This window comes from Danio aesculapii, chromosome 9 (assembly GCF_903798145.1).
Source record: "Danio aesculapii chromosome 9, fDanAes4.1, whole genome shotgun sequence".
Taxonomy (NCBI): domain Eukaryota; kingdom Metazoa; phylum Chordata; class Actinopteri; order Cypriniformes; family Danionidae; genus Danio; species Danio aesculapii.
Window position 1 is genome coordinate 24,324,199 of NC_079443.1, and position 16,520 is coordinate 24,340,718.

Sequence of the window (16,520 nt, forward strand, 5' to 3'; positions counted from 1 at the left end):
GAGGCAAGTTTAGTAGAAGTGAAGTTGATGTAGGTACAGTACGAGCGAGTGCGGTATAATCATATGCAGACCTGAAGAGCTTCTCTATTACCTGTCAGTAGAGCAGCGCTCCGCACTCATTCTGACAACAGCAGCCGAGACAGAGCTGGGTTACGCTCTTCAAAGTAAGACGAGACGCCATCAAAACATGTTAGAATGAGGCTCAGTAGAGACTCAGATACCAGCATAGCTTGCTTAATTAGAATTCAACAGTGCCACGAGTTCACTCAACTCAACATTGCATGAAACAAAGTGTTGCATACAGCGATCACATGTATTAGAGCTGAGCAATATGACAATATACAGTACATCATATGAACAATATAAAAAGTCTATCGTTTCATATTATGCTCTATTATTTATATCATGGTGTCGTAAAATCCATTGTTCACCGTAATACTTTTTTATATTTAACATGAACCCAATATTACAATATTACATCACAGGAATGCAAACAGAAACATGAATAATAGCATCAAGAGAAAGTTGCAATCTTTGAAGTACAATGTTTACATGTTGAATTTCATTTACCTTTATGTAGTAATCATTTGTTTTTGAAAAGTGTTTTATAATTCATTCATATTTCTTTTATATTTCTGCATTCTTAATACAACATTTGCCCTGAAGTTCTAAATAAAGTGAGAAATAAGATTGGATATGAATGAGTAGATTTTCGGGTACATACTTAACAATGTAAAACAAATAGTCCTTTACAAGTGGTCAATATCTACAGATGAAGTAAGAATTATTAGCTCCCCTTTGATTTTTTCTACTTTTTAAAATATTTTCCAAATGATGTTTAACAGAGCAAGGAAATTTTCACAGTATGTCTGATAATATTTTTTCTTATTTGTTTTATTTGTTTTATTTTGGCTAGAATAAAAGATTTTAAAAGATTTCAATTTTTTCTAAACCATTTTAAGGTCAAAATTATTAGCCCCTTTAAGCTGTATTTTTTTTCGATACACTACAGAACAAACTATCGTTACTAACCTAATTACCCTAACCTGCCTAATTAACCTAATTAAACCCTAATTAATATATATATATATATATATACTATTAATTGATTAAATTTACAGAAATGGTACTATACTGTGATATACATCATTATCAGGATATGAGATTTCAGTCATATCCCCCAGCCCTAACATGCATCATGCTATTCAAGGTGAACAGAGGTTGTACCAAGCCGATAAAAAAAAAAATAAAATCTTGACAGATAAACTACAGGGTGTGTCTTTTCCTGTAGCTCAAGATTGTTTAGTGAATATTTTATGCCTGCGCAGTGTTAACTGAGCTGTTGAATAATGCATTAGCTAGATTAGGTGAGAGAAGTATGGTTTGCGCACAAGTTTTTCCATAAACACATTATTCTACATACATCTATTCTTAGACTAGAAGCCTTTTGATAAAAGTGACTGCATGCAGCGCTAGAAATTGGTACAAAGCTGTACTGAAGTTACTGCTATCACTAATTGGTGCACACACGGATGTCACAGTCTTGCTGTAAATCATTATATATCTGACCCTTGTCTCAAATAACTGGCACAGATCATGTTATTCTAGCCAGGAAGAACACACAAGGTTGCATTTCCACATCAATATGGCGATGGATCAATGTCTGCCGGTCGTCTTGTTGGTGGTTGTGTTTAATTGATGACCAGGCTGCCACGTGCAATATCATTAGTGCATGATTTCACCCTGAAAATTGGTGTATGTTAGGAATTATAATAATTGCAACACCATTCTAACCTGATTCATCAATAAATCCTTCTCGCATGCTTCAGATGCTGATTATGAGGGCAGACAGTATAGATCTCCTCCCTCTAATAAGACCGAACGTTGCTTACATCATGCATAGCGAGACACAGATACAAATCTTTTCTATGAAATGAATATGTACTGAAGTCCTTTGTGATGTAACTCTGTGCTTAGCTGATTTCTGCCTTGAGAAGCAGAAGGAAATGAAGCAGGATGATAATTGCTGATGAATCAATGCGTCACTGCTCCCCACATGGATTTTCTTGCCCCAGCTTCAGGAATTAAAGGGATAGTTTGGTCAAAAAATGAGTATTTTACTAATTCTAACATTGTTTTAAACATTTTTGTATAGAGACCTGGAAGGGATGTGATAGTGGGGGAAAAATGGGTGGATGAAAAAAAACTGCGAGGAAAAAAAACGACTAATAGGAAAATATTTTTTTTATTTAAGTTTTTGCATTCTCTTGCAAAACTGTTGTTCCACAGACACTTCCTGTTCACTTTATACATGCCAACCATCCTGTTTTTGCCAGGATTCTTCCTTATTTTACCATTCTATCCCACTATCATCAAATCATTAAGTATTTCTCCATACTTGTCCTATATTTTTATTCTTGAAAGCACGGTGAAATTAATATAAAAACGTCTGCATTCACTTTCTTTCCATTAGATGTGTGTCGCTCATTGCCCTTCATATGCAACCTCTGAATCAGTGAATGCATGTATAAGCACTGACTGACGGATACGCTCCATAAGACAAACTGATCCCTGCTCAGCTTCTTTTCACATCATTTAAAGTGATCAAACAAGTGAAGAGCAGCAAATGAATCTCTCGTTTTGTTTTGCTTGGTAACAGAGGTTTCACTTTAAGAATGCACAGATCTATAATGACAGCATTCCATTACTTTAGTTTGTGCTCATTTAAGATAAAATTGGCTGTGTTTAAAATAAAGCACGCAGGACGGACATGTTTATGTATTATTAAGTGTATTTGTCTGTTTAAATACACACTTGAATCCCAAAGTATCCTACGCTTTAGCTCCTCTTTAAGTGGAGTGTACAGAAGCTGATCTGGGATCAGCTTATCATACAGAGCACATCCGTCAGTCAGCGCTTATACATGCGTTCACTGATTCAGAGGCTGCATATGAAGGACAATGATCGACGCACACCTAATGGAAAGAATGTGAATGCAGACATTTTTATTTTAATTTCACGATGCTTTCAAGATTAAAAATATGGGCGAAATATGGGGAAATACTTAATGATAGGATGATAGTTGGATAGAATAGTAAAATATGGGAGAATCCTGGCAAAAACTGGAGGGTAGGGATGCAACGATTAACCGATTTCACTATTAACCGCGATTTAATTCGTCAAGGTCTATTAATCGTAAAGGTTGCTCAACACCGCGGCACGGAACAAAACTGCAAGTTATGCCAACTGTGCGCTAGTTTAAGGTTCTGAGCTTGTACACCGAGGTTAACACACGCACACAAGGTTTAACTATGGCTGATGCTATTAACTAAGGGCCGTTCACATTTTGCATTTTTTGCACGTGCAAATTAGCTTCCAATGGAAGCGCACGCCTTGTGCTCGCATATTGGGAGAGACATGTGCGCGCTGCAACACACTCGCGCTTTTTATACACATTTCTACTCGCATCCAAAAAGGAAAAAAATACAAAATAATAATACCAAACATTTTTGTAATATGGTTGATCTAAAGTGCCTTTGACTACATTTGTTCTCTTTAAAAGAGAAATACTCTTTTAAAGTATTGAGAAAATGAGAAAATGCTTATAATAGATTTACCATAGACAAATACAGTTTGTTTGTTTGTTTATTTTTTTATTATTTGTTTATTTATTCATTTATTATTTATTTATTTGTTTATTTATTTAATATTTATTTATTTATTATTTATTTATTTGTTTAGTATTTATTTATTTGTTTGTTTTTTTGTTTATTTATTATTTGTTTATTTCTTATTTATTTCTTATTTATTTCTTATTTATTTATTCATTCATTTATTTATTCATTTTAAAATGTATTTTCAGTTTAAAATTATTACTTGTTTAAATGTCAGAAACTTTTTTCACTTATTTTTAAGTCCAAAGAGAAACGGACTATTGTTTGTTCATTATTATTATTTTGTGTTGTACAGTATTATGTAAATAACACTTTAAAATATAAGGAATTTTCATGTCATTTTAGAAACTAGTAGTTTTAAAATCAATGAATGCATAATAACCGTGAAACCGTGATTTTTCCTCAGACTATAATCATACAACCAAAAACTATAATCGTTGCATCCCTACAGGAGGGTGGACATGTATGAAGTAAACATGAAGTGTTTGTGGAATAACAGTTTTGTGAGGGACAGCAAAAACTTAAAAAAAAAATATATATATATATTTTCCTAACATTTCAGTTTTTTTTTCTTCCACCCATTTTTTCCCACCATAAAGTCCCTTCCAGGTAGGGCTGGCCAATTAATCGAAATGTAATTTGAAATCGACATTAACTGTAATCAATCAAATTTTTCCAGGTCGATTTTTTTCAAGTACTTTCCTCACTGCATGTGAAGTCACGTGACCCAGTTCATGTACAGGGCATGTTGTAAAAATGTAGCCACTGAACTGAAAACGTTCAGCACTTTGCAGCCAAATCTGATCTCTGGTCAAATCGGACGATGGACCCATTTGTGAGCCTTACTTTGCAGTACACTGATGGTGATTGAAAACTGCGCCAGAGATGCCTTGACATGGCATATTTTTTGTTACATTAAAGTGTGTGTTTTAATTTCAGTTGTTCAATGTTGTTCAATTAATCTCTCACTTGTACTGTGCACGCATATTTACTGTTTAAACCTGTCAGTGAACTATGAGGGCAAAAAAATAAAATAAATGGAATAATTGTTCAATAATGTTCAATCAATCAAGATTATGATTTTAGGACAAATCGGCCAGCCCTACTTCCGGGTCTTCATATGTTTGAGTTTCTTCTGTTGAACACAAGGAAAGATATACTGAAAAATGTTGGGAAAGAAGCAGCCATTGAATTTCGTAGTATTTTTGTAAAAAAATGTTGTCAATTAATTTTTGTCAACTATTGATGTCCATGCTTACTTTTTTGTACAAACATTCATCAAACTGTTTTGTTTTATGTTCAGCAGTAAGAAATTTGTGAAAGTTGAGAATCACTTGAGTGTGTGTATGTAAATGGTGACGATGATCTTCCTTTTTTAACTATCTTAGTTTTTGTCTTGTTTCTCGTCCAAATATTCTTTTTTTTCTTTAAAAAAATCAACACTTTTTTAAATCAAGAAGCACTTTCTAGACTATAAAATATTTTCTTGTTTTCAGAATTCAATGTTTTTCCTTAAACAAGCAAAATAACCTGCCAATAGGGTAAATAATCTTAAAAACTAGATTATTTTCATTATTTTTGACATATTTCTGAAAACAAGACCATTTTTTCTTGATATTTTGGCTAAAAACAAGGCAAAACACAAAGTTAAAAAAGCTTTTTTGCTGTGTTTTTTGTAAGATATTTCAAAGCAGCATATAAAATAATCACTAGATGCCATCACTGCACTCCGGTACCATCCCAGTGCTTCCTTTTTGCCTTCTATGATCAAAATTATAAAAATAATAATAAAAAGTATGAGAATCAAAGCTTCACGATGATTAGTTGAACAACAAAACTCAACATTACTCATCCGAGAACTGTCATAAAAGCGGTTATATTTATAGGAGAGTAAATAATGTGTTTGTTTTGCAAAGCCGATGGAGTCATTTGTTGTCATCCGTTCAGAGTATGCTTCTCCATCTTCATTATCCCTAAGTGTGGCTCTGTTTGTGTTTTCATCCGATAATGAAACCAGCAGCTCTGGCAACAGTAACAACAACAAAAAAAGCAGCCCACGTACCTGCCGACTTCACACTTATCAACCTCTAGAGTGTAAGAGAGGATACTATAGTTTGGTGTGAAATACTGTGAAGGTAACAAGAGAAAAGAGTGCCAAGGACAGAGTGGGATGAGAGAGGACAGGACAGGACAGGAGAGAGTGATTGATAGGTGAGAGCAGGAAGCCAGATAAAAGGGTTAGGTGTGGAGAGATGGAGAAACACGAGAGATGAGAGAGAGAGATAAAGTAGATCCCAGGAGCTGAGCTGATAGCTTGCAATAAAGCAGGACTGCTGTAAGATGCAGATGAGCCTGTGGCAGAGAGAGAGAGAGAGACAGAGCCTACAGAGACTATGGTGATATCATGGAATCGCTGATAACTCATTTCAGTCTCATTTCTGTGTGGACTGGAGCAAAGCACTAACAAGCACAGACTTCAGCTTTAGGCAACAACCCACAATTATTTGCTGAAAAATTTCTACCCTATTCATTTTACTTTGCGAGGGAAATATTTAATAATTTTCCTTCAGCTTAGTCCCTTTATTCATCAGGGGTCGCCACAGCGGAATGAACCGCCAACTTATCCAGCATATGTTTTAAACAGCAGGTGCCCTTCCAGCTGCAACCCAGTACTGGGAAAACACCCATACACTCTCACACTCACACATACACTACGGCCAGTTTCTGTACGGCAGACATACACTAGCCACAGCCATATCACCCTGCAATCCAAAAGCAGTTACTCACTGAAGCTAAGAAGGCTGAGCCTAGTCTGTACCTGGATGGGAGACCACATGGGAAAACTAGGTTCCTGTTAGAAGTGGTGTTAGTGGGGCCAGCAGGGGGCGCTCAACCTGCGGTCTGTGTCAGTCCTAATGCCCCAGTAAAAGTGAAGGGGACACTACGCTGTCAGTGAGAGCCGTCTTTCGGATAAGACGTTAAACCGAGGTCCTGACTCTCTATGATCATTAAAAATCCAATGGCACTTCTCGTAAAGAGTAGGGGTGTAACGTCCTGGCCAAATCCCCAGCATTGGCCCTTACTGATCATGGCCCCCCAATCATCACCATCCACCGAATTGGCTCTATCACTGTCTCTCCACTCCACCTATAGCTGGTGTGTGGTGAGCGCACTGGCGCAGTTGTTCTGTGGCTGCCGTCGCATCATCCAAGTGGATCCTGCACACTGGTGGTGGTGTGGAGAGACCCCCGCCCCCCATGATTGTGAAGTGCTTTGGGTGTATAGCCATACACGATAAATGCGCTAAATAAATGCACACATTACATTACATTACATATAGCTTATAATAATAATAATAATAATAATAATAATAATAATAATAATAATAATAACAATAATAATAATAATAATAATAATAATAATAATGAGAAACACACCATGTGGTAAAGATTTGTAGCATTAAAGCTTCACTGATTACCAAAGCAACCTAATGGGAAAATGTATATTTGACTTTTAAAATGTTGTGTTTTTGTAAGTGAACAAAACTTAAATTAAATTGACATTTTTGTACTGGTTTCAAAGATTGGAGATTTTTCAAAAGAAGATTTTATACTTTATAATTTCAGCAATAATGTAATATATTTTTACAATTTCACATTGTTGTTTTCTGTTTTAATCTCCATGATATTCCTGTGATGGTAAAGCTGCATTTTCAACAGCAACTACTCCCGTTTTCATTGTCACGTAGAAAAAAAGGAAATAAAACTTTTAAATAAATACATAAATAAATATTACTAAAAATAGTTGCTCTGTGATTTATAATTACATGAAAATGAATAGAGGCGACACGGTGGCTCAGTGGTTAGCACTGTTGCCTCACAGCAAGAAGGTCGCTGGTTCGAGTCTTGGCTTGCCTAGTTGGCATATCTGTGTCTAGTTTGCATGTTCTCCCTGTTTTCGCTTGGGTTTCTTTCGGGTGCTCCAGTTTCACCCATAGTCCAAAGACATGCATTAAAGGTGAGTTGAATAAACTAAATTGGCTGTAGAGTATGTGTGTAAATAAGTATGTATGGATGTTTCCCAGTGATGAGCTGCAGCTGGAAGGGTATCCCATGTATAAAACATATGATGGATAAGTTGGCGGTTCATTCTGCTGCAGCGACCCCTTATGAATACAGGGACTAAGCCGAGGGAAAATGAATAAATGAATGAATGAAAATGAATATTTTTGTCCATTTCTCAGTGAATATAGGCAATGTATTTTGGTGCATTTAAACAAAACAGATATTTATTAAAATAATATTTTAGTCACTTAACATCTTTAGAAATCGAGAGATAATACATATAAATTCATGCAAAATATTATAAATAAAATTTTACAAACTACAAAATTTCAACAAAATTGTATATATTTTTTGATTCTATGATGTTTTCTTTTTAAAAGTTAAATCTTTAACATTTAAGTTTGGGTGTGCTAATTTTTGAACTTGTATTGTAAGTTATTTTGTTAGATAACCTCCAGATTTGGCTTCAGTACTGACTAATCTAATGTCTATACAAATATAATATTGTAACGCATACTATATAAAATATTAATTTAATTGGGAGATTTGTGTGGGGTGTACTCATATATGATGAGCACTGTATTTAGTTACTTATACTTTCTGATTTTGTTTTGAGTAAGTATTTGCTTACAGTAAACTTGACTGATGTGTTTCAGACTGACATTTACAGCAAGCTGGAAATTCCTCTTTCAAATCACTGAAATATCTATATCTATGCACATCTCCCATCTCTAATTGTAAAATATAATGATTATAATTTTTCCATTATTAAACAGGTATTACTATCACTTTTAGAATTGAATGAATCTTTGCTTAATTAAAAAAAGTAGTGTAAAAAAATCATTCCACACTCCAGAATACTAGTGTGGATCAGCCAAGATTTTAGTCTTTATAAATATAACATCTATATATATATATATTTTTTTTTTTTTTAAAGCGTCAGAAAGTTATTATTAGTAAGGCATCTTCTGATCCCTACAACACTACCATTCACTTCTCAGTCAGTGCAGTTTTCTATACTGCATCATGTGCTGTGGCATTAAATAGATGATCACACTTGTCTTTCAGTACTGCAGGACTGCTGGATGTCCTCAGGAGCTGCCTGTGGCTGTCATATTTCAACAGCTCCATATGAGCCCTAATAAGCATCCGTTGGGAGAACATCATAAGACCCACACAGCCCCGTCTTGAGGGGCCTCCCACACACACATCAGCTCTTTGTTGTTCTTTGTGAATGAAGACGGGATCAAAGCAGCGGATCTCTACGTGAAGGTGCCCCGAACTCCGTCAGAAGCACTTGGCCGGTAATGGGCTTTCATCGGGGGGTGATGAGGTGATAGACGGGGGGAGAAAGGGGGATTCGGAAGCAGGAACAGGAGCGGGACGGCAATTGATCAGCTGTCATATCCGCTTACTGTAGGCTGCTGCAGTTTTCACAGGAAAATGTCCCATCCAACTGGGCAAGACGAACATCATCTCCATTTCAAAGTGGACCATTTGAATGAATGCAGCAACAGGATACAGTTCAGAAATTTGACAAAAGCCTCCATTTGGAAAACCCGATATGGATAGAAAAATGTTCCTCGATGAATTAAATATAAAATCAAACCATAATGTAGACCTAATATCATGCTTTTGTTTGATTCAGCCAATACTAAATGCTGGTTTACTGCCATTCTCTGATGGTATTCAGTTTAATTATTCCAAACATTCATCACGCATGAACAATAGCAGTTCAATGCCAATGCCCCACATACTTCTCAACATAGCTGTCTCCTCCTGCTGATAGCAAAACCTAACCAGTTCACATACCAGACCTTTTATTTCTCCAGAAAACATGCTCAGCATTCTGCACTGATATGAATGTGGCTCCAGCCTCAAGCCATTGCAATTTAGCCAGTCTGAGGCAAATATGAAGGTTATTCCACTACTTAGTATGACTAATTTATATTTATGGGACAGTACGCTCTTTTGTGCATATAAATGTTTTCCATATTCTTTATCTCAGAAATTAAATCAGACATCATGTTCCTGGTAGAGCAGGAAAAGTGAACCAATAAAACAGCTCAGACTTATAGATATTGTTCGTACTGCACAAGAATATCCTGCTTAAACTGCCAGACACCCCCACCCACACACACACCAAAAAAAACAAAACATGTTTAATATGCACTAAAGTCAGTAAAGTCCAATTTTAAGTACTAGTCTGTTTTATGTAGTTCATATGGCAGACTAAGTACGTCCCATGAGCATCATATCAATATATATCGATCAGGTTTAGTGTCAGTCATGAATTACAAGCTCATTTGTGATTTATTTAAAGAAAATTATGTCAAAATGTTTGTTCTTTAAAAGCAGTAAATCCCCACATGTCCAGCATTGTCCCACAAAATCACAAGTGCTGTCCTGCAACTAAACAGCAACCCACATGGTCAGCACAACCTATTACATATTCACAGATTAACTTTTCAGAAAAGTTTGCTCTGCTAATCGGTTTTGAGCTAATGAAAGGAGTTATTGAAGACTAATTTCTTTCTTTCTTTCTTTTTGGCTTAGTCTCTTTATTGATAAGGGGTCGCCACAGCAGAATAAACCGCCAACTTATCCAGCATATGTTTTACACAGCGGATGCCCTTCCAGCTGCAACCCATCACTGGGAAACACCCATACACTCTCATTCACACACATACATTCATTCATTTATTTTCTTTTCGGTTTAGTCCCTTTATTAACCGCATGCCTTTGGACTGTGGGGGAAACCGGAGCACCCGGAGGAAACCCATGCGAACGCGGGGAGAACATGCAAACTCCACACAGAAACGCCAACTGACCCAGCCGAGGCTCGTACCAGCGACCTTCTTGCTGTGAGGCGACATCACTACCTACTGCGCCACTGCGTCGCCCACACACATACACTGCGGACAATTTAGCTTACCCAACTCACCTATAGCACATGTCCTTGGACTTGTGGGGAAAGCAGAGCACCCGGAGGAAAGCCATATGAACACAGGGAGAACATGCAAACTCCACACAGAAATGCCATTTGACCCAGCCGAGGCTCGAACCTGTGACCTTCTTGCTGTGAGGCGACATCGCTACCCACTGCGCCACCGCGCCGCCCCATCTGATGTATATTGTACATCTTTTTTACTGATCAATTTTCCCATAAAATACAAACAAGGTTTAGCAGGACGTCCAAGATGTTCTCAGGGTTCCCACACGTTCATGAAAAGCAGACTCAAGGACTTTCAAGGACTATTAAAGCACCATTAATTTTAAATCAAGCACCTTTGTAATTCATACCCCAGCATTTGTAGTGCCATGAAAGTCCTTACTGTACTTAAAATTTCACTTACACTTAATATTTACGTTAATAATGTTATTTTCAAAAACGTTTGAGCACTGTAAAAAGTCATGTTTAAAGAGCTTTAATAAAATTGCTTGAATTAAATACTAATAATATTCAAATACAGATTTTGAAATATTGATTAAATGTCAGTGTTATTGTAATGATTTAAATGTACGATTTTAATTTAAGAATTTCTGGTCACACTTTATTTTGATGGTCCGTTTGCTGAATTTTGGAACTAATTCTCATTAGATTATAAGTAGACTGTTAGGTTGGGGTAGGGTTGGGGTTAGGGTTAGTGTAAGTTGACATGTACTTGCAAAGATTCTTATGGTCAGTTAAATGTCTGTTGAAGGAGCAGTATTAACAGATATTAAGCAGACAATCTACTAATACTCAAATGGACCATCAAAATAAAGTGTTACCGAATTTCTCAGTTTTTTCATTTCTGTTTTTGACAACTGAGTACAATTGTTTCTAGAGTTCACACTTAGGTGAAGATTGATTATAAAGCTTGTTTAGCATGCTGTCCCGGGATAGAGCCCTGAGCTCATAAGATCCTCGAGCCTGGGGCTCCCTCCCGTTTGCAAGATGAGAGGAGAGTTTGAGCTCAGGTAGATCTTAAGAACTCCCCTGTTGTAGTAGCTAATGAACAGACAGTGATTGCTCTTAAGAGATAACTACTTACTAAGAGCATGTCTATGGTGCCGATTTGAATTAGTCAATTAACTTAAGTTGCATGTTTTTGGATGGTGGGAGGAAACCGGGGACCCCGGGGGAAACCCACATGAGCACGGGGAGAATGTGTAAACTCCGCACAGAAACATCGGCTGGCTTGGTAAGGACTAGAACCAGTGACGTTCTTGCTGTGAGGCAACAGTGCTAACCACTGGGCCACCGTGCCACCCATCTAAGAAAGGAGGAGGAGTAGGGGTGGAAGGGGGGATTCTTCAAAACGAAGATGGCTGTTATATGGAACTCAGGGTATTTATAGTGGCTTAGGAATCGTCTGATTGGTGAATCATAAATTAAATAATGCAGGACCGGCTGCAAGCAATCAAAAGCATGCAATCCTCTCGAAATTAGTTTATAAATAAACTTCACTTAAATAAAACCATAAACAAATGTAATTTTAAATGGACCCCAAGCAGGTTCTAGGACCTATGTTTTTTTAAGAACTTTCCAGGCCTTGAATCTATATGTCTGAAATTCAAGTATTTTCAAGAAGTGTGGGAACCCTTTGTTCTTGTCCCATTAATGACAGTGGATGGTTATCAATCTCCAAAGAGGGAAAAAAGCCCCAAAAATGTTTTCTATATGAACCCATAGTTTACCATAGTCTTCCAAAGTCACGTTATAGCTTGTGAGAAGGATATTTTACTTTTATTCCATTATTCACTAAAAACCGTATTTCACAGGACTGATCACCACCATTTGTATGAGTAAAAAAGAGGAGCACAAATGCTGCAATAAATAACTTGTAATGTGCTCCACAGAATTTCCCAGCTTTCAAAGGATATGATGGCAGATTTCATGTCTACCCAGAAGTCCCCGTTTATTTAGAAAGCCAAATCTCCAGAGCATCAGATAGCCCACCCAATCTTACAGAAGGTGTCGTTATCCCCTGATGAATACCATGCAAACCTGCAAGTGTCACTTCAATTTATTTTCCAATTTCCTGTCCGCCGAGATCCCCTCTCTCTTTCTATGAAATATTGAGGCATGAATTAGCCTGTTTTCAACCAGACACTGAGGTGATCGTCTTTTGCATCCTGGCTCAAGTTCTGCCCACACAACAACACAATAAATCAATGAAGCATTTCATTAGGGCAGACGGCTACATCTCCTGCCGGAGCGGTGCTCTGTGTATTGTTGAGGTGCGCAGCGGTGGAGCGGGTCAGCCTGAAAACTCCAATGCTGGTGTTGTCACAACGAAACAGCCTGACCCTTTACTCTCATCGTCACGACAGCAAGTCAAGGGGTCAGTGAGGCATGACAACCAGCACAACAGAGGGATCGAATGACAGAGAGCAGACTATAAATGAATTCAGCGCTTCTCTATCTCTGTGTGTGTGTGTCTCCTGAGGTCTATCCTGCGCTTTAGATCTGTCCAATGCCATCAGCAGAAGTATGCAAATCATATTCTCACTGCTCCCTTGTACTGTTCGGCAAGTCAGATCTGCATATTCCAAACTCCAAAACCATGAGGATTCTCACACGCAACAAAAAAGCAGCATTTGTACATTGAAAGATTCATTTAAAAGATACTAAAACATCCCAGTATGTGATCATCAGCACAAAACCCATGTTCAATCATTCCAATACAAGTCATCCCATTCAACAAGCAGACAAGAAGAGGTTTTTAATTCCAAATGTGCACCAGTCAGAAGCCAAATATCTCAATTTAGACTCTCATACCTATTTGTGGTGCAGAAACGACAGGTACAGGACGAGCAGGCAGAGCATGTGAGCAGAATGAGAGTCTCCTCCGCTGTGATGCGATAGCAGCATGTGAGCAGCTTTAGCTCTCTCAGCTATTGTTAGAGCCTTGAGCTGCGCACTGAGCATGCTCCAAACACAGCTCCACTCACCGTCGCCATGGACACCACTCAAGCACAGATAGACCTCCCTGATAGACTTTCTCTCCCCCCACCTGTCTGTCCCCTCAAGGGGTTTTTCCTTGTTTTTGTGTCTGTTGTCCTGTGAACTGAAGCACAGCTTCCCAGAGAAAAACCGATGAGCAACACTTGTGAAAGTTCATGCGACATCATCGTTTTGTAAGTCATGAGTTGATTACCAAGAAATTAAGTGTAATTCATGTTGTGCTGGTGTGGGGGAAACAACTGTTTATGCAAACATAATTTGGCCTTTAGCAGTGCAGTCTGCCTGGATTTAAATGAGTGTCATCATATTGAAGGAATGTTCCAACAACAGACTACAGATTTAACAAGGTCAACAAGTCAATCTAGATTTGTATAAATATTAATGTATTTTTAACAAATACATATGTAATATTAATTTATTTAAATAAAGTTTACAAAAATGTTTAGCAAATTATTAAAGTATTAAAAATTTATAAACAAAATTGAAATACTAATAAAAAATATTTAGATAAAGTATACCTTGGGTTATATTTATATAACTATATTTTTATATATTTATGAAATTAAGAAAGCTTATTTATTGTGTTAGGTTTTATATAGTGTTTGATGTTTTGATGTTCTTGTTGAGCCTGATGCAACGTAATTTCGTTCTGCATTACAATTTATTGTGATGTTTTGAATGACAAAAATAAAGGAAACTGAAACTGAAACCTTATGTAGTTTCTAACTTTTTTTCATTTTATATTTTAATACACTTATTTGAATAGCTATCTAAATATATCTAAATGAATAAACACCTACTAGTAAATAAACAAGGTCATGGAGGTTTTGAGTTTTACATTTATTTTTTAAGTAGTTAAATAAATAAACAAAGAATATGTTATCAATAATGCATTTCTACAATACATACATAAACAAATATTTTGAAAGAAATAACTGAATTCAATTATCCAGTTAAAAGTGTTTCTACATATACAGTGCTCAGCATAATTGAGTAGACCCCATTTTGAAAATGAATATTTGTATCCATTTCTCAGTGAGTATAGGCAATGTATTTTGGTGCATTTTAACAAAACAGATTTACCAAACAGATATATTAAATAATATTTAAAATAATATTTTAGTCACCAAACATATTTAGAAATTGAAAGATAATACAATTAAATTCAAGCAAAATACTGCACAAAAATTACAACCTACAAAATTTCAACAAAATTTGTCAATCATTTTATTTTATTTTTTATTTTTTGCTTCCCTTGATTTCTCCTCTTTTTTTTTAAGTTTGTATTTAATATTTTTCTCTAACATATAAATTTGGGTGTACTAGTTTTTGGACCGTTATCGTAAGTTATTTTGTTCGATAAGCTCCAGATCTTGCTTTAGTACTGTAAAATACTGTAATTTAGTACTGTAAAGTACTGTAATAATCTAAAGTATATGCACAAAATATAATATTGTATAGCTTCCTTTTAAAATATGAATTTAAAAGATAGATTTGTGAGGGGTACTGTATTTATTTGAATAAATGTATTTTCATCTTAAATAAAAAATATCTAAAATAAAAAATATATATATTGTTAACTCGGGTTTATAGTTTTATATTTGTTTATTCTAAAATAAATAAATAAATATATGAAGAGTTCAGATGCAAAAACCTCTAAGCGCTGTCTGAAATTTCCATCAAATATGAACACTTCTCTCACCCTCTTTGCCATAACAGTGATATAACTGAACCTACACACAGGATCCTGATAAAAATGCTCAATTTAGAGGAAAATTTCAGACGGTGTTTAGAGGTTTTTGCATTTGAACTCTTCATATATGAATAAATAAATAAGTAAATATATGAAAATTAAATCTAAATAAACATAAAATCTTCCCAGTACTCAGTTGCAGCTGGAAGGGCATCTGCTGTGTAAAACATATGCTGAATAAGTTGGCGGTTCATTCCGCTGTGGCGACCCCTGATGAATAAAGGGACTAAGCTGAAAGAAAATGAATGAATGAATAAACATCAAACAAATGCATGACTGAATTTAAAAGCACAAGCATAATCTGTATAAATATAGCATAGGTTTTATAGCTAGGATTTCATTTATTTAAAAACGAGAGAAAAATAGGTTGAAAAACTTCAAATAAATAAATGAATTCCAAAGCACGAGTACTACTCTGTCCTGGAACGCCATGCTGGATTGTGTGGCATTCCTCAGTATCCCCGTGAGAGAGCTTTCAGAGCTTATTGGCTGTGCTGTGTAATTACAGTATGCTGCATGGGCTGCAGTGACCAGGCCATATGGACAGAGCTAATCCTCCACATCAGCATACACTCCTCCATACAGTCATCAGCACGCTAAACAGACATCAGCCGTCAGCCTGGCGTAATCCACACACTGGATCTCTACAGCTCAGAGCAAGGGATTTACTCTTTGTGTGATCTATTGGGATCAAGTGCTGCAGCCAATGCATTATCAGCATTTGATACTGGACTCCCTGGACACTCAGATTTACTATCAGCTTCTTACATTACATTTTTACTGTACATTAGCCAAAGTGGCACTTTTATCAGAGACTAATGGCTTATTTAGCTTTTTTATTGTGTCATTTATCTCTAGAAGTTATTCATTTTAATTTGTAGCTGTATTCGCGACTTTAATAGCTAACCGCATGCAGTTGTGGTGGGAGGGAGGATTGACATAAAAACCCAGGTCCCTGCGGTTCAGTTGGGTTAGTTTAATGCACTACACTACAGCCAGTAAATGCTTCATCCATTAGCTTGAATGCTTCTCCAGAGGGCTGGTCTTTTTTATATAGTCTCTTTATGAGCAGTGGC

General features: G+C 36.3%; 1 protein-coding gene across 2 annotated transcripts in view; it reads right to left on the bottom strand.

Annotated features, from left to right (window-relative positions):
* Nucleotides 1–13,587, bottom strand: part of si:dkey-91i10.2 (uncharacterized protein LOC555224 homolog) — a 51,660-nt gene extending 38,073 nt beyond the window's left edge. For both annotated transcript variants that reach the window (XM_056465247.1, XM_056465246.1), the window contains exon 1: nucleotides 13,506–13,587. The gene's annotated coding sequence lies outside the window, so the exon portion shown is untranslated. The remainder of the gene's footprint in view (nucleotides 1–13,505) is intronic.
* Nucleotides 13,588–16,520: the final 2,933 nt, after the last annotated feature.